This window comes from Leptodactylus fuscus, chromosome 6, assembly GCF_031893055.1.
Source record: "Leptodactylus fuscus isolate aLepFus1 chromosome 6, aLepFus1.hap2, whole genome shotgun sequence".
In the NCBI taxonomy this organism is placed as follows: domain Eukaryota; kingdom Metazoa; phylum Chordata; class Amphibia; order Anura; family Leptodactylidae; genus Leptodactylus; species Leptodactylus fuscus.
In genome coordinates this window covers 74,896,258-74,915,006 of record NC_134270.1, presented here as the reverse complement: position 1 = coordinate 74,915,006, position 18,749 = coordinate 74,896,258, and the positions used below count along the sequence as shown (strand labels likewise).

At 42.6% G+C, this 18,749-nt stretch overlaps 1 protein-coding gene across 1 annotated transcript in view; it reads right to left on the bottom strand.

The window, feature by feature from the left end:
* The window catches only part of LOC142210819 (sodium-dependent neutral amino acid transporter B(0)AT2-like), a 38,624-nt gene extending 22,865 nt beyond the window's left edge, over positions 1-15,759 (bottom strand). Inside the window, exon 1 of the mRNA XM_075280257.1 lies at positions 15,704-15,759. The gene's annotated coding sequence lies outside the window, so the exon portion shown is untranslated. The remainder of the gene's footprint in view (positions 1-15,703) is intronic.
* Between the last annotated feature and the right edge of the window lie 2,990 nt (positions 15,760-18,749).

Here is an 18,749-nt window from a genome sequence, read left to right as displayed (position 1 = left end):
AAGTCTGTCTGCTTGTTTATATGTTGCGGTTTTCGTCGAGCATAAAGCACAATAGGACCATGATGTGTGAATAAACTCTAAACATCTCCCAACAGTCAGAAAATCTTCTCATTAGACAAGTGCTAGTCAGATCTGATTCCTTACCAGAGACCATCTGATACTAGTTGTGACTTAACATTTTATAAAGGACATCAAGTAGTAGGTGCTCAATCTACAATGTGCATTACAAAAATACTAGTAGAACGTGAAGACGTGAAAGATTCCTGCACTGTCTCTCCCCATAGCTACCTTGTACTCCTTGCAGGTCCTCTCTGCTAGTCATCTGTATTGTGGAGAAACTAGCCATGTATTTTGTGGCATTGCTATGAAAATCCCTGCTAAAGCTCAACAAAGATATCTGAGCACAGATATAATCAGTAGGGGGCAGTATGTGGCTGGGAGGCAGGGACTCCTAGCAGCATAGATAACTGTATTACTACCGTAGTAAACCCTCTCCCGGCATACTGTTCAGGTCAGTCAATACGGCAAATGTCATGATAGAGTTTCGTGGGTGAAACCCCGTCCTGTCAATTCGGAGTTACTCCATCAGTATTTGCTAAACCAACAATGTCTACACAGTGGGATTGCAGGCACAGATGTTTCCTTCCCACTATTGTCTGCAATGTTTTCTGCTATTTGTGAAAGAACGCCAAGATTTCAAACTAAAATGGGAAGTAACTCAAAAAGAGACAAGGTGTCCATTCCAGGGACCCCAAGTCATCATTGAGGTTATGCCATGAAACCCATTTATCCTCTACCCATAGGATAGATTGGTGTGTGTCTGTTCTACTGAGCCCCCCACCAATTTTGAGAACAAGGGGTGTTTCACCCCCTACTGTGAACACATCAATAACAAAAGGAGCCCACTACTGAGTGGATGCAGACGCACTCCTCTTCGATTCAATGGGAGTGCCAAAAATAGCCAAAGTACAGAACTTTGCCATCTCTGGCACTGTGTGGACATACCTAAAGATGTTCACCGCTACAGTCAGTGATCCACTCAGCGAGAATATCAGGGTATTCCCTGTGAGGGTTTTTCCTTGTGAGCTAAGAGGAACCATGAAGTAAAGTTTGCCGGCAACTTGTGCAGCATCTGAACCTGGTCACACGAGGATCATGGAGAGGTGAGACTCTGGGAATTTTTTTTTTAAGTACTACTTAAAGAGAACCATTCATGTCCTCGGGCATATGCGGTTTGAAAGCTGACAGTGTGTCATCGCTGGGCAGTAAGGAACACCCCCTCACAGTATAGCACTACACACAATACTGTCTGGAGGGGCGTTCCCAGCCATACTGTCAGGAACGCCCTTCTGATGGTTAAGAGCTATCGGTAATGGCACTGATATCTCTTTACCCGGGGCACATAACGGTAAAGCTGACAGTGCACTGAATACAACGCACTGTCGGCTTTCTAGCGGTATATAAAACCACATGTGCCTGAAGACATGAAAGGTCCTCTTTAAGAGCATTTTTAAAACATATTTTTTATCCATCACATTTCTTGGTGATCATCACAATAAATAGTAAAGGCGAGTGAAAAGAGTTAAAACATTTTAAAGAGACTATGTTCACCAGAAAACACATCAGCCCGGTCATGCAGATACATTGGTTCAGGTGACTGTAACCTACACAGGACCAAGTGGTTAGGGAAGTCTTGGATATTGTCAATGTGTGAAAAGGCAAAAATGACTGTGAGTCTATGCTCTCCAATTTCACCTATAGTTCTGCTTTAACTTGTCCACATGGAAGACATCTCCAGGGAGCAGAAATATTTATGAGCAGTTTCACCTTCAGGAAAGTCCTAGACTGGCTGTCAATGATCTCACGATAATTCCCCATCTTGAAGACATGGAGACCTACAGATGTTCTTTTAAACTGAGATCTAGAATAGTATCACAGTGATGTCTGAATGAATGAGACCACTCACGTAGAGATGGTACCTGCACAGCTCCAACTCCTACTTGTAATTAAACAACGAAACTTCAGTGGGTGTAACAGACGCCCCCCAATATTTTATCAGACCATTCTTTCATGGGAATATCCACGTAACAACAAAAAGGCAATATGTGCAAAATTCCACCAGTGGTAATGAGTTAGCCATCATTTTCCTAAGCTGCCTTCAGCATGTTAGAACAAGTTCACTGCTAGTATTAAATCTGTAATCCCTATGCAATGCAAATATGATTATCGAAGCCAATCTACAACTCCTATACCACACCTCTCCTGCTTCATAAACTTCCCGAATGACCATTTACAAGGGAAAAGTTTTCAGCAAAAACGGTTAAAATGATATAATGTAAGAGGGAACACGTATGAAGCCAACATGAACTCTTATCCATTTTACACATAAAATGATGAAATGCTCAACAGCCACCTAACCCTCCCAATGGGGTCCCAAAAAGTTGACTTTGTCAAACCTGCCTGCTCAGATAATGTGAACGAAACTGTGCAACTAGAAAATGTCAAGAGTTGGAAAGTTGCCCAGGGTCCCTCCTATTCATAGAGCTTCAGACATCTTCACACCACACTTTCAAAATTGGAAAGGGACATCATTTCAGCCGATACATTATTTAACAATCCCATTGATGCTGTAAATTTACAAGAACTGTCTCGTGTCTACCGCCCACTCAAGAAATACATGTAATGTTATTTAAAGTAAGATAAGATGCTTCATACTTTAAAAAGGACCTTGAACCACCTGGGGCACATGCGGTGTAATACACCACTAGAAAACCGAAAGTGCACTGAAATCAGCTATTGGTGCCGATACTGTAGCTCTTCACTGTCAGAAAGGCGTTTCTGACAGTCATTCAGGAACGCCCTTCCTCACAGCAGTGTGGAGCGGAGAGGTGGGGAACGCTTCCCCAGTACTTGCCTATGGACGAATACTATCAGTAGGAGATGGAGGCGTTCCTCAACACTCTCATAGTACAACGCAATAGGCGCTACTGTGAGGAAGGGCGTTCCTGACTGACTGTCAGAAACGCCCTTCTGACAGTGAAAAGCTACGGTAACGGCCCCGATAGCTCTTCACCGAACCGGAAAGCTGAATTTATCGCACTGTTAGCTTTATTGCGGTATATAAAACCACATGTGCCCCAGGTGTTGAAAGGTCCTTTTTAAGTGAGCTGCGTCTGACATATGATCATTCTTTGACTGGAAATCTGAAAATGGGGTGGTGACTTAAAGCATTAGCAGAATGTAATGAAATGCCCAGGTGATGGCATGTAATGTTCAAGGAACATAGAGCATCCCAAAAGGACTCTCTTGATTTTTTGTTGAACTAATTATTTTGAAAGACCATCCCCTTAATAGTAATAGTTCTCTAATCACAGTGTGATCTGATTTTTCTAGTGTGGGTTTCTGTGTCTCTCACAAAACATATTCCCTATAGCCGTGTTTGCGAAGCCATGGCATGTGTGACAGAAAGGGCACTCAGAGCCATCACCTACTGTGGAGCATATAATACTGTGTGAGTGGGGCCTACTATGGAGCATAGAATATTGTGGGGGTCGAAAGTGCTGCATATAGTACTGTGTGTGGGCCCCTGTGGAACGTATACTACTGTGCAGGGGCCCACTGTGGAGCATATAATATTGTGTGGGGGCCACTGTGGAACGTAAAATAATGTGCCAGGGCCCACTGTGGAGAATATAATACTGTGTGGAGGCCACTGTGGAGCATATAATACTGTCTGGGGGCCACTGTGAAGCACATTGTACTGTCTAGGGGTCACAATGGAACGGATTGTACTGTGGGGGCCACTGTGGAGCATATAACACTGTTTTTGGGCCACTGTAGGGCATATAATACTAAGAAGGGGTCCACTGTGGAGCACATAATACTGGGTGGGGGCCACTGCGGAGCACACTGTACAGCCTGGGGACCACTATGGAGCAGACTGTACAGGATGGGGGTCACTGTGGGGCAGACTATACTGTCTGGGGACCCCTTCACTATTTATATCATGCAGTATCTGTTTTATAGCAGACATGAAATTAGTACAGGCTGTAATAACATTACGCAGTCACTATAAAACAGATCCCATGTGATGTAAATAGTGAACATTAATTGTTCAAAAGTACCAAATGCAAACTGTTACCAGTCAGTACAAAGTTTTTGTATTTTGAAAGCTCAGTAAAGTCCCATTCACATAACTGTATTTGCGGGTCCGTAACCGTCCACAATTATGGATCCATACAGTATTAAGGCTAAATTGCTGTGTTGGCACTTCGCGATAATTTAGTGGGTTTTGGGTTGCATTTTGGGCACTCAGTCTCTAAAAGGTTCGCTATCACTGCCCTATAGCATCATCTTCTCTCAGTCAGGTGACCATTACCTTCCTCAATGTTGCCAGCAGCAGTCAATGAAGCTTTCAGGACCTTAGGTAACATCATTGTCAGAAATTAACGTCCTAAAAAGTGCATTTTCACATTAGATCTGCAATGTTTCACAGAAACATGAAACGGACATGGATACCAGAACTATAAATATATGACTATACCAAAGGATCCAAAATATCCATGCACAAATTCACTGCAGAGCCTTTGAAGGCCAAAAATAAAGGCCAATGACAAGCCTCCATAGAAACAAACAGGTATCTATACCATCCACTGTTTACAACAGTTGCCCAGAATAAGGTAGTTAAAACTTTAGTGAAATCCAACATATAACAAGCTTCTAATCTGTGTCCACAAAATGAATGAAATAACAAAGATGTTCACTTTCTTAATGTTAATGGTCTTAAGAACTGTACCTCTGCAACCTTGTAATCCTTCCTCTGAACCAGGGTGAATGTGGTGTGACCAGACTTGCAAAGAAAAGAAGTGCATAAGCATTCTCTCCTTGACACTCCCCCATTGGTATACGTCCATAGCACATGACATCAGGTAGGAATTAGCTCCTTTAATTTCTCCTGTCCCATGACAGGTCATATGCAATATCTACCATTGTAAATAAGTGGAGGAGACTTAAAGGGAAATGTATTAGTGGTGCTTTCCATCCAGGTATTATTATAAGCACTTTACTAAATAAGCTACATAGTAGTAGTATATCACAGCTGAAGTGGACCTGTGGTCTTAAATCTATAGGGTAGTGTTCACATGCTATCTTATTACCTTCTTCCTTCCTCCCCTTTAATGATCTGGAGCCCCAGGTTAGTTAATCAAATGAACCATACTTTACACTACAGCTCTGCACATGCAGTGTTGATTTCCAATATAGCAAGGATATAGTAACTAGAAGCAACTAAATGATTGAAAACACCATCACCAACAACATCCACACTTAGGCTGCATTCACACGGAGTAAACGCTGGCGTTTTTTGTGTGTTTTTTGCACATAGCGCTGCGTTTACGCCGCGTAGCGTCGCGTTAACGCCGCGTATACGCCGCGTTAACGCCGCGCTATTTAGCGGTGGCGTTGCCCGGCGTTAACGCGGCGTATACGCGGCGTTAACGCGGCGTAAACGCGGCGCTATGTGCAAAAAACACACAAAAAACGCCAGCGTTTACTCCGTGTGAATGCAGCCTTAGACAACATGCACACAACTGTGCGAGTCCATGAAAACTAGAACGGAGGGCACACGGGGCCATGATATCTATTCACCCACATACCTGAATGAATGAGTCTGGACAACAAAGTGACAGAAACAGGACCTGTCCTCAGTTTCATCACAGTTGTGTGCATGGAGTCATAGAAACGAGTGCGTCAGTTTGTTATCTTTGGCAAAAAAACAGGTAACCATATTTAATTAGTATGTGCATAGGGCCATATACTGATTCCATGGACCCTTAGTAAAGGGTGTGCTGGATCAAAGAGTCTGTCAGCGGTAAATTGGTTATACTGCGATTTTATAGTTTCCAAATATACAGTGGCGGCCAAAAAAATGCACCATTGTGAAATGTATGTGATGCGAATAAATCGAGTCCCTGCAGATGACATGTATACTTCCTACTACGAAATTAACTGAAAAATGTCATGTGACATGTACAAAATTGCCAAATATTCGTCATCCAGGAGAGAAGAGGATAGAAATGGAAAAAAGTCAAATCATTTTCACTACCATCATTACATTGTGTGAAATAGTGCGTTGTTTGTTTTTTTTTTGCCCGCCACTGTACATCTGTTATCCAGATTTGGGGACACTTTTTCATGTAAATCCTGTTTTATTTCTACAAAAATAAGTGATTTACAGATATGTCTTAGCTTGCATCGGCAAGTGTGTTCATAGTCACTGAACTTGGCATGCACAACGTATTAGTTCCCTAACAGAGACCTGACCTGAAGTTAAATGGCTACTTACATTCTGTTAGCTTACCTATTATATGCCAGTCATCGTCATTTGAGCACATTCTCAGGCTCAGCTTTGCCCTTTTAGAAGGGACATGCCAGGCAACACCAGGTGCCAGGATGCATTCCAAAGAGGAGACTACAGCACAGACACTTATCTTAATACTGGGATGGTCTGTGCCCCTCATCTAGTGCATATGAATACAAAAGGGGGGCTTAAAGGTTCAGTTCTGTACACATCATAACAGGTAGTCTGATTTAGATATGTATTGTCTTCATCACAGTCGTTGAACTGATTAGATATCTTGGGTATTGGCATGCACAGCATATAAGACCCCTAACAAACACCTGACCTGAACTTAAGTGGCTACTTATATTCTGTATGCTTACCTATTATATGTCATCGTCATTTCAGCACATTCTTTCATGTATTTCATTTATTTTCTGTATTTGCATCATTTTTTATTGAAGTCAGTAGGGGAGAATTTATTGAAGTTAATGCACCAGTTTCCTGGCTCCAAGCTTGGGCTTCATTTTTCAGCCAGGAAACTGGTGCATTAACTTCAATAAGTTAAAGGGGTTGGCCACTTTCAGACCAATATTGACAAACAAATGTACAATAAAAAGATATACAATTTTCCAATATACTTTCTGTATCAATTCCTCACAGTTCTCTAGATCTCTTCTTGCTGTCATTCATTCTGTTACTTCTAGTGGATAAAACTCTGTCCATGGTCATGTGATTTCCGGTCCATGGTCATGTGATGAGCACACAGGTACACAGCTTATTACCAGGCAGATGTCTGATTATTGTGCTGTGACTATAACGAGCGGCACCCGTGTGCTCATCACATGACCAAGGACCGTAAGTCACATGACCATGGACCGTAAATCACATGACCATGGTCAGACATTATCCACTAGTAGTAACAGAATGAATGACAGCAAGCAGAGATCTAGAAAACCGTGAGGAACTGATACAGAAAGTATATTGGAAAATTGTATTATCTTCTTATTTTACATTTGTTTGTCAATATTGGTCTGAAAGTGGCCAACCCCTTTAAGTTTTCTTCAGTGTATCCTCCTTCTAAGACTCCATGTACACAAACATGTGCTTTGTCAGTGTGCTAGCTGTGTTTTTAATGGCTGGAACACCAACTCATTGTTTTGTATGGTCCCATATACACACCTGTGTACTGTAACAAGTCAATGTAGTGGGCTAAGAGCCCAGGGCAAAGCTCAGGGAAGGTCCTACTGGGTTTGGCCTCTCTCATTCAGCCATAGGAAAATGGCTGACAAACGTGTGCAATCAGCGCTTTTGGATGAAGATGCGACGGTGACGCAGAAGAAGAGGGGTCGCTGGAGAGTTTTCAGACAGCACAGGGGACCCTCCCAAACGGAAACCTGAACGCTGCTATGAACCTAGTGTCAGATGCCTTGGTCTCATTTGAGGGCATTTAAGGGGTTAGTAATGGACAGATCTCTACTATATAAAACAGCCAGTGGTTACAGAGCCCTGGTGCAAAACGCCATGAAAAGGTTTAAAGCCTCTTAGTGAGGGGCGCATATATATACGTTACTAGTTAATAGAACTCATCATAAAGAATCTGCAGTAGAAGCCAGACAGTCACATAGAAAACACTGAACTCACCTATAAATTATTCAAAGATAAAAATAGGCCTGTCCCTGCGGGCAGCAAAAAAATAGTCTTTAATTTACCAACTAGACAAGTGAGCCGTATACAGTGACTTCATTTTTCTCATGTATACCTGACAATTACAGACTGGGCTGGCATTTCAGACTATCACCCTCCCTTCCATGATGCACGCTGGTATATTTATGTCCCAGTGTCCACAGTCAAACACCTCCTGGGCAAAACTAATTTCTAAAGTTCTGGATGTTGTATGTCCTACTGACATAAACTTGTAGAGATCATGAAAAACGCACAAACAGAAAACCCTGCAAAACCTTACAAATGATATCTAAATAGTGAGGTGTTCCTTTTATGCTTAGATAAGAACAGCTGAATCCATGAGACCAAGTTTGTGCATTACATAAGAAATATTTCTGTGGGATCTGCTAACTGTGTGATGTGTATGAGAGCAAACTGTCTGATCCCAGCACACAATCCTCCTCTTAGACTCCGCTATGACTCCCACAGGTGTGTGCATGTGGCCATAGAAATGAATTGGTCAGTGTGCTAGCTTTGTGCATGTATCCTAAGGCAGGGTTTTCAACCTTTTCAAGTAAAGTATCCCGCACATAGTTGTGAGCGCCATCCTTACTTTAGAAGTACAATGATGCTTCCATCAGTACTGATGGTGGTGCTCATTGCGGTTACTGGAGGCCCAGGAGCGAGTGGTCAGCTGCATTCATTACACATCGCTATACTCCATGATTCCTCTCTCTTCCTTGTGTCCTGCTGTGATGTTAGCACTCAGCGCTTGAGCAAAGAGTAAGTCGGAAGCAGAGTGGTGAGTAATGAATTCAGCAAGCTCACCCATCGCACTTCTAGCGCAAGTAACTGCAATGGGCACCACCATCAGTACTGATAGAAATACTCACTATGCTTTGAAAGTAAGGATGGCGTTCACAGTCATGTGCAGATGTCGGCATGCAGTGCAGCATGCAGCATAAACCAGTGGTTCTTAGCCACACCACATATCTCCAGGTACTGTGAGGAGTACCCCCTGGGGTACATGTACTGCAAGTTGAGAACCACTGCTTTAAGGTGTATGGCCAGCTTAAAAAGAATATGTTACCATGTCTCTTTTAGTAAATACGTGTATTGGAATAATATTGAATAAATTGACAACTGAATGGAGAGTATCACCGTATGTAGAGACTCATCCAACCCCCACTTATCCTCCAGTTGACAATTTCTTCAGCCATTTCTAACAGAAGAAAGATCCCTTTACTTGGTGCTTCCTGTTCACATGCATGCTCAGCCATTTGTGACAGTGGAGGTTTAGTATTAGGATGAAGACATATGAAGATGTGGCACTGATTGTATACTGCACCAGGCTGACAATCTTTATATAATAAGTTAATCATTTAGTGTTTATTTCTTAATAATATATTAATGAGCATATAGAAAAATTGTGTCTATTAACAAGGGATCATGTAATGTAATAATATATAATGTTTAAAGCGTACCTCCAATTCTAAAACAACTTTTCAGAAATGAATAGTACATGTGAATATAAGAAACTTAGTAATATAATTTTATTTAAAAAATGAGATTCTTTCTTCACTTACTAGGCTGCTCTCCTCCTCATCAGTTTGTTTGTTTGTTTATATAGAATCCCTATCTGTACACAGCTCATACACAGAAATCTATGGAGCGGATTGAGGGGGGGGGGTTATCTATTACATCCTTCTGTGCAGTGGTGGATTCTTATCTTGAATCACAGAGTGGCAGCTGCAATATGTCTTTTCCAGCAACCTCTTCCTCCCCATGCCCGTCTCCATAGACTATTATGTAAAAGTAGCTCAACTTGATAAACAGATATTTCCTAAGTAAGACATTTTACATTTCTTCTTTTCACCTGTGTGTTTTCCCCCTTATTGTACCAGTTGTAGTAAATAGGCAACCGTGTGGTACATCATCATGTCTACAAGCAGTGCAGCTAATGAAGAGGAGTCATGAGTGGGATCCCCTCCCCCCTCTATGGTGCCCTCATAAGTCAGAAACATGTTTTGGCATCTTCACTTAGGTTTATAGCCAACTTTCCTGTCATTGTCATACTACTGGAAAATGTTATAGTCTGCTTCTCACTAGCCCAAATTGGCTTATAATAGGGGAAGTATCAAAATGATGAATATTAGGTTTTAGAAAACGATAGCTTACCTGTATCTCTGAATACATTTATAAAGGGCCTTGTGAAAGTTTATAGTTGCATAATGAATACAGGAAGATTATCCCTGCCAACGTATAGGCTGTTCTCTCTTCCTCTTCCTTTCTATCTAGCCTGAACAGAAGTGCACCTTCCTTGTGTTATTGCAATAGGTAGCAGCCGATAACTCTTACTCACCTGTCCACGCTCCTTTCCAGGTTGTCCTCATCTGCCTCCTCTATATAGTTTTGCTTGGCATGCTATGTGCGCCTGTTTTTCTCTCCCACTTGAGATCAGGAGAAGGATTTGTCACATGACAGACACCAAAGTGTCTGTTTAGGGGTACTTCGTTGGAACTATTTTAATGAGGGGGTACTTGGCTTGAAAAGGTTGAGAAACACTGCTATGTCTATCACTTACTTCCACTTTTACATAAGTTGCAGTAAAGGCAACATCACTTAGTAAAGCATCAACGTCCTCTTTACCAAGCTAATCCAGGAAAACTTCATTAATGTAGAATGAAGAATACCTGCATGGTGTCACATTAAAGTGAAGCAATGGCTAATCTAATACAGCTGTAAAAGATGGTGAAAGGTAGGGTGTTGGCACTATCAAGTTAGTGTTAGCCTATGAGAGTCCCATATGCTCCAATACTATACAGGAGCTTTGCCCAAGCACAAAGTGATAAGGAGATGTAACCTATAACTTGTTACTTATCACACCTATGCCATATAGCAGTGATGGCGAACCTTTTAGAGACGGAGTGCCTAAACTGAAATCCAAAACCCACTAAATTATCACAAAGTGCCAACACGCAATTTAACCTTAATACTGTGCGGATCCACAATTGCGTACAATTATGGATACACAAAATACAGATACTGTGTGATATACAGTGGGGCAAAAAAGTATTTATTCAGTCACCAATAGTGCAAGTTCCACCACTTAAAAAGATGAGAGGCGTCTGTAATTTACATCATAGGTAGACCTCAACTATGAGAGACAAAATGTGAAAACAAATCCAGAAAATCACATTGTCTGATTTTGTAAGAATTTATTTGCAAATTATGGTGGAAAATAAGTATTTGGTCAGTAACAAAATGTCATCTCAATACTTTGTTATATATCCTTTGTTGGCAAAGGTCAAACGTTTTCTGTAAGTCTTCACAAGGTTGGCACACACTGTTGTTGGTATGTTGGCCCATTCCTCCATGCAGATCTCCTCTAGAGCAGTGATGTTTTGGGGCTGTCGCTTGGCAACACGGACTTTCAACTCCCTCCAAAGGTTTTCTATAGGGTTGAGATCTGGAGACTGGCTAGGCCACTCCAGGACCTTGAAATGCTTCTTACAAAGCCACTCCTTCGTTGCCCTGGCGGTGTGCTTTGGATCATTGTCATGTTGAAAGACCCAGCCACGTTTCATCTTCAATGCCCTTGCTGATGGAAGGAGGTTTGCACTCAAAATCTCACGATACATGGCCCCATTCATTCTTTCATGTACCCGGATCAGTCGTCCTGGCCCCTTTGCAGAGAAACAGCCCCAAAGCATGATGTTTCCACCCCCATGCTTTACAGTAGGTATGGTGTTTGATGGATGCAACTCAGTATTCTTTTTCCTCCAAACACGAAAAGTTGTGTTTCTACCAAACAGTTCCAGTTTGGTTTCATCAGACCATAGGACATTCTCCCAATACTCTTCTGGATCATCCAAATGCTCTCTAGCAAACTTCAGATGGGCCCGGACATGTACTGGCTTAAGCAGTGGGACACGTCTGGCACTGCAGGATCTGAGTCCCTGGCGGCGTAGTGTGTTACTGATGGTAGGCTTTGTTACATTGGTCCCAGCTCTCTGCAGTTCATTCACTAGGTCCCCCCGTGTGGTTCTGGGATTTTTGCTCACCGTTCTTGTGATCATTTTGACCCCACGGGGTGAGATTTTGCGTGGAGCCCCAGATCGAGGGAGATTATCAGTGGTCTTGTATGTCTTCCATTTTCTAATTATTGCTCCCACAGTTGATTTCTTCAATCCAAGCTGGTTGCCTATTGCAGATTCAGTCTTCCCAGCCTGGTTCAGGGCTACAATTTTGTTTCTGGTGTCCTTTGACAGCTCTTTGGTCTTCACCATAGTGGAGTTTGGAGTCTGGCTGTTTGAGGGTGTGCACAGGTGTCTTTTTATACTGATAAGAAGTTTAAACAGGTGCCATTACTACAGGTAATGAGTGGAGGAAAGAGGAGACTCTTAAAGAAGAAGTTACAGGTCTGTGAGAGCCAGAAATCTTGATTGTTTGTAGGTGACCAAATACTTATTTTCCACCATAATTTGCAAATAAATTCTTACAAAATCAGACAATGTGATTTTCTGGATTTGTTTTCACATTTTGTCTCTCATAGTTGAGGTCTACCTATGATGTAAATTACAGACGCCTCTCATCTTTTTAGGTGGTGGTACTTGCACTATTGGTGACTGACTAAATACTTTTTTGCCCCACTGTAATTAGTGAAGGGGCCCCATACAGTACAATCTTCTCCACAATGGACCCCACACAGCACAATCTGCTCCACAGCGGTCCCCACACAGTATAATCTGCTGCAAAGTGGCCCGAACACAGTACGATTTGCTTCACAGTTAGCCTCCACACAGTATAATCTGTTCCACAGATGGGTGTTCACAGAGAGGGCTTTGAGTGCCACCTCTGGTACCCATGCCATAGGTTCGCCATCACTGCCATATAGTAATGGTGGTACATGTGTCATACTTTGCAGTCTAGGCTACTTCCCTTGCTATGGCCATCCATATATCTACTTTCCACCTGCCAACTAATAACATGAGTTCCTTCTGAATTAGTCGGTGTACAAGTCGGTGTTAGTCGATTCGTTTACATCTGCGCCCCGTCTCCGTTCATACAGGTTTCCGTTTCCTGCACAAAACAGAGCAGGAGAAGGAAAGCAAGACTCTTTCAAACCCATTCATTTGAATGGGTTTGAAAGACGTCCGGCCGTGAGCGCCAGTGAGCATTTTATGATCTCCGCCACGAAACCATTTTTTTAAACCGGACACAGAATTGGACATGCAGTACTTTGTGTCCAGTTTAAAAAAAAAACGGTTTTGCGGCGGAGAGAGCATAAAACGCTCACCGGTGCTCACGGCCGGACCCAGTCTTACAGCTTTCCGTCCTCTGCATGCAGAAGACGGAAACCTGAAAACGGAGTCCGGGCGCTAGTGTGAACCCAGCGTAATATGGAAACTCGTTTACAATTATCAATTACACAGGTCTAGTCTCAACCATGGCAGAGTATCAGCATCAATGGCCATGTTGAGACCTCAGCAATGCAAAGCATGAGCCAAGGAGCTCTTGTCCCACCCCCAGCCACCTATGCCAGGAATTGCAGATGCCAGCACCAGTTAAGGCAGGTCTGCCCGCTTTGCTGTTAGCAAGAGTCAAAAAACACTGGCTGCTGCCATTCACTTGCTGGCTTCCTCAATTCATTCTGGAATGAGATGCCACCATAACGGTAGAGACAAAATTATGTGAACTGCTCTTACTGTCCTAGACACAGGAGGACAACGGAATCATGGTAGGAGACACAGTAGGGCGACAGAATCAAGGCAGGAGACACAGGAGGACAGCAGAATCAAGGCAGGAGACACAGGAGGACAGCAGAATCAAGGCAGGAGACACAGGAGGGTTTCCATTTTTCGAGTTCTCAAGTGGACTTAAAGGACAGAACCTAAAACGCTAGTGTAAACCTAGTTTACAACTGGTACATGGCTTTATAGGCTGGAGTATTTCTAATACAGCAAATTCCTCCAGCAGAATATAGACTGCCATTTTCTCTACAGAGCAACTTCCCTGTTTTACCCTAAAGGGAGTCTATCATTGGCGATATGCATTTTAAACTAAGGACACATATACTGTAAATAGCCTTTAGAAAGGCTATTCTACTCCTACCTCTGGTTCCGTACTGAACGGTGCCATTCTTGAAATAAATGACTATTTTCATATATGCAAGTACTATCGTATAGGAATAGAATAAAGATGGCTGGAGTAGCGTGCGCTGTTGGCTCTGCCTGAACTTGAAGTGGCAGAGCTGACAGCACATGCACTTGCGCAGTGAAGAGGACGAGGACATCTCAGGGTACGTGTGTAGGAACGGCACAGGAGGTGGTATTCGGGCTCTGACAAAGCCACGCTCAGAGAATAGGGGGAACACCCCCTGAGCATCAATTGCATATATGAAAAAAGTTATTTCAAAAACGTCGCCATTCAGGACTGAACCAGAGGTAGGAGTAGCATAGCTTATCTAAAGACTGTTCCGATGTATCCCAATGATAAAGCCCTTTAAAGAGCCTGAATACTTTCAATCCCCTAGAGGTATAGGATAACCAAGGCTGAGCCTACAATGCAAACTGTCAGGATACACAGCTATGCCCTAAAGGAATTCTATTACTTTCCCCTAATTCCCAGAAACCATCCTGTATATATAGTCTCTCCTAAAAACTCTGAATGTGACATTTATCGCATTTCCTATTATGTCACTTAAACAACTTAAAACACACCTGTCATTACAAGCCGTACATAGGTCCAAGGGATGACGCGACCGTGTCCATAAGTCTATCAGCAGGGACACATGGATGGCAGCAAAACATATAATACGAAATAATGAGCTCTCATACACAGGATGTCCAAAAATGACATGGATCGTGTGTTACTCGCCATTCTGCAACCTATGTGTCGCCAAGGTACACAGAATTCGCAATTCTCAGCATGCCCTGACAGCTATACAAGCACTGGCTTAGTTATATGACCCCATCAGTAATGTAGTGACTGTCATTCACATTATATAACGCTTTACATGGACATGACATTTGTGACGTGTATTCGGAGATATCTGACACCTGACATGTTGCGACCAAAGAAACACAGATCCAAAACGGTTGAATATTCATGTCTAATCTGAATAAAAGATTACATCTATATTTACAGAATCCATAAGATGCATATGACACAACCCTTGTGTGTGATATAAGGATATGACCGTCTATCCCCTATAGCTTAAATCTCGCTCCAATAAAAATGTGAGTGGAAAAAATCCACAACTGTGTAAATAGTTTCAGTGGCCAAGATCAGTCCCAAATACAGAAGCTATATAAACTATGCCATGCTGTAGTAGCTTTAGCTCCTAATATACATATATATGGTATAGTATTAACTTTATCAGCCACAATAGTGACAGCCCGTAACCTAGAAACAAGTGACCACAGTGAGGGGCAGGACCCCCTCATACAGACTGAACCTGACTCCTGCTATGCCACGTCACAACATTCCTCACAGTAATGTCCTATAAATAAAGTGACGGCAAAACCCCCGCAACATTCAATGACACCCCCCTCAGCCATTCTGCCTGGCAGCGCAGACCCCAGCCCTATTCCTGACACCACATGCTTTCTATGACAGAACGTCCATTCTCATTGACAGCTGTCTGGCTGTCATTGTCTCCCCGCACTATCCCCCGTCCCAGTCCGGCAGGTTACATACCCGTCAGCCCGTATTATTATCAGGGCTTAGAACGTGCACAGATGTCCCCGGACCTCCAGAATAATGTCACTAGACCTGAACACGCGTGGAGGATGCACTACAAACACTAGAGAACCAACGCTTAGAATCTTGTCTCCAGTGTAATCGCCATTTTGTCGTCTTCATTTCCATTACCTGTTAAGTGTTGAGGGCTTCAAAAAGATGGCGACCGCTGCACGACTCGTTATTGCATCAGCCAAATCTTATTGGAGAGTGAGTCCAACCCCAAACATAGGCGCTTGTGTCAGTGTGTGAGGCTTCCTCTTTCTGTGTGTGACAGGAGGGATGGATGCTCATATATGTAACTGGGATCTAGTTACAATACAGTGCGTGAGAGCGGACAGCACCTGGAGCCCTGCTGTGGCTGCTGCTTTATAATAGTGCCCAGCAGTGAAATACAATATCTGTATACAGACAAATGACATGTGACCTGCATTGTATGGGTCAGTGCGATACCCGGGATACCAAATTTATACAGGTTTTTTTTTTTTTTTTAATGTATTAACACCTGACAAAAAAAAAAAAAACAACTTTGCAAAACAAAAATAAAAAAAAATCTTGCCATATTCTGACATTCTAACTGTTCTGTATTTCCCTGTACAGGGACGTATGAGGCGTCCTTTTTGCAGGGCCAGATGTTCTTTTTGTTTCTTCCATTTGGAGAATGTCTGACGTTTTGGTCGCCTTTTATTCAACTAAAACAGTGAACAAATGTCAGTTCAGCTCTACAGATTTTTTTTCCTGCCACAGCAGTCACCGTATAGAAAACATATTATTTACAAGTTATTATTATTATTATTTATTTATATAGCACCATTAATTCCATGGTGCTTTACATTAGGGGGTTACATACAATACATAGAATATACAGGTAGATAAAATACTAACAATGACCGACTGGCACAGTGGGGTAGAGGGCCCTGCCCACGAGGGCTTACAACCTATGAAGTTTGTAGACTGCGCGTTTTCAGATACAGAAAATAATCTTTTTTTTTTTTACTTTTCTGTTAAAGTAATCCTAGTGGGGGGTTTTCTTACTTATGCAAAAAAGTAGATAAATATTTGCTATTGTTGACCCTGTCATCCATGTCTAGTACATGTACATTCTTAAACCACACGCAACTTTTATTCCAATAAATACCAAAGCACACGACGCTCGAAGGCGTTTTGGGGTACAACTCCTTTGCCAAGTGGAATGAGGTTTACACAGAAGTGCTCTACATCAGGGGTGCCCAATACGTCGATCGCAATCTACCTGTCGATCACAATGGACGTATGGGTCGATCGCGGGATGCAGCCAGGGATCCCCGGTGTCTGCTTGTTCACAGTGCAGGCTGAAAGTCATCTACGGACACTGGCAGGCGGGGCTGCCGCAGCCCCAGCCTGCCAATGTCCAGAGATAACTCTCAGCCTGCACTGTGAACAAGCAGACAGCGGGGATCCCTGGGCAGCCACAGAACGCTGCTGTCTCCTGCTCTCACAATCTGCTGGCCCCGCCCACATGCCCACCCACAGACACACCCGGCTCTGCCCACAAGAAGTGGGTAGTAGATCTTTCGACTTGGGCATGTTAAAAAGTAGCTCACATGCTGACAAAGTGTGAGCACCCCTGCTCTACATAATACACGAAAATAAAAACATACACTAAGTTCAATATTTAATACATAAACATGAAGCAAAACTTTAGCAGCATGTAGTTGTCTATCAATCAATGGTAATAAAATGACCCATACCATATAATGAAATGGCTAAAATCGCACACTGCTATTTGCAATCAATGATAAATTTAAAGTAACGCCTATACACTGTCATAGTAGTAAAATACAGAAAACCATGAGCATATCTCCTAGCAGACATTGTAATCCTCCTAGGACCGTGATGTCGAACCTATGGCAGGGGTACCAGAAGTGGCACTCAGAACCCTCTATATGGGCACCCATCCTTGGAACACATTATACTCTGTGGGGGCTACTGTGGAGCAAATTGTACTGTGTGGCGGCCACTTTGCAGCAGATTATACTGTATGGGGGGCACTGTGCAGAAGAACATGCTATGTGGGGGCCACTGTGCAGCAGATTATTTTGTGTGGAGGCCACTGTGAAGCAGATTATACTGTGTGAGGGTTACTGTGGATTAGATTAAACTGAGTAGGGGCCTTTCGCTATTTATATCACACAGTATCTGTTTTATAGCAGACATGTAATATAATCACAGGCCATAATAACATTGTATGATCACTATGAAAAGATGTGTGTGATGTAAATAGTTAACATTAATTGTTCAAAATTATGCCAAATGCAGACTATATTACCTTTCAGTAAAAATTTGTTTGTATAATTGAAAGCTCTGTAAAGCAGTCTCATAAGGTCGCTCTTGGGGCCGTGTTGTGTCTGCAGATGTTCTTTTTGATTTGTTCTGATTTGTGTTCTGCTGGCACATTTGCCTCTTGTTTAGCCCATCCAGGGCACTGTTTTGCTGTTTTTCTGTTATTGAACTTGCTTTCGGTTAGTCTTCACTTTGTTATTTTGTAATGTACTGTGATTCTGTTTCTTTATTTTGAAAATTTCAATAAAATTCAGTTTACACCTAAAGTAGTCTCATAAGGGTAAAGCATTGAGCGTCGTATGTTTTGGTATTTATTTGAATAAAGTTGCATGTGGTTTAAGAATTTGGAGTAAGCGCGGTGCCTTAATATTTTGGTCGTCCTTCTGCAATTGTTTCATCCCTTGTGGATGTACGGGGCTCCTGATGCTGTTCAACACTCCATTTCATTAGGATCCATTTATCCAAGGCTTCAGAGGACCTCTGAGCGGTATATTAATGGGCGTTCACACTACCATCTGTGTCCGACAGGTAGTGTCCGTTCAAAATCTTACACGGACACTAGGAGCGGACACTAGCTGTGTCCGTGACACCTGTCATTTATTTAAATGGACATCGGGTGCGTTCTTTTGCACTCCGTGCCCTTCCTTCACTGTCCCCTTGTAAAGATGTCCGACTTTTCAAG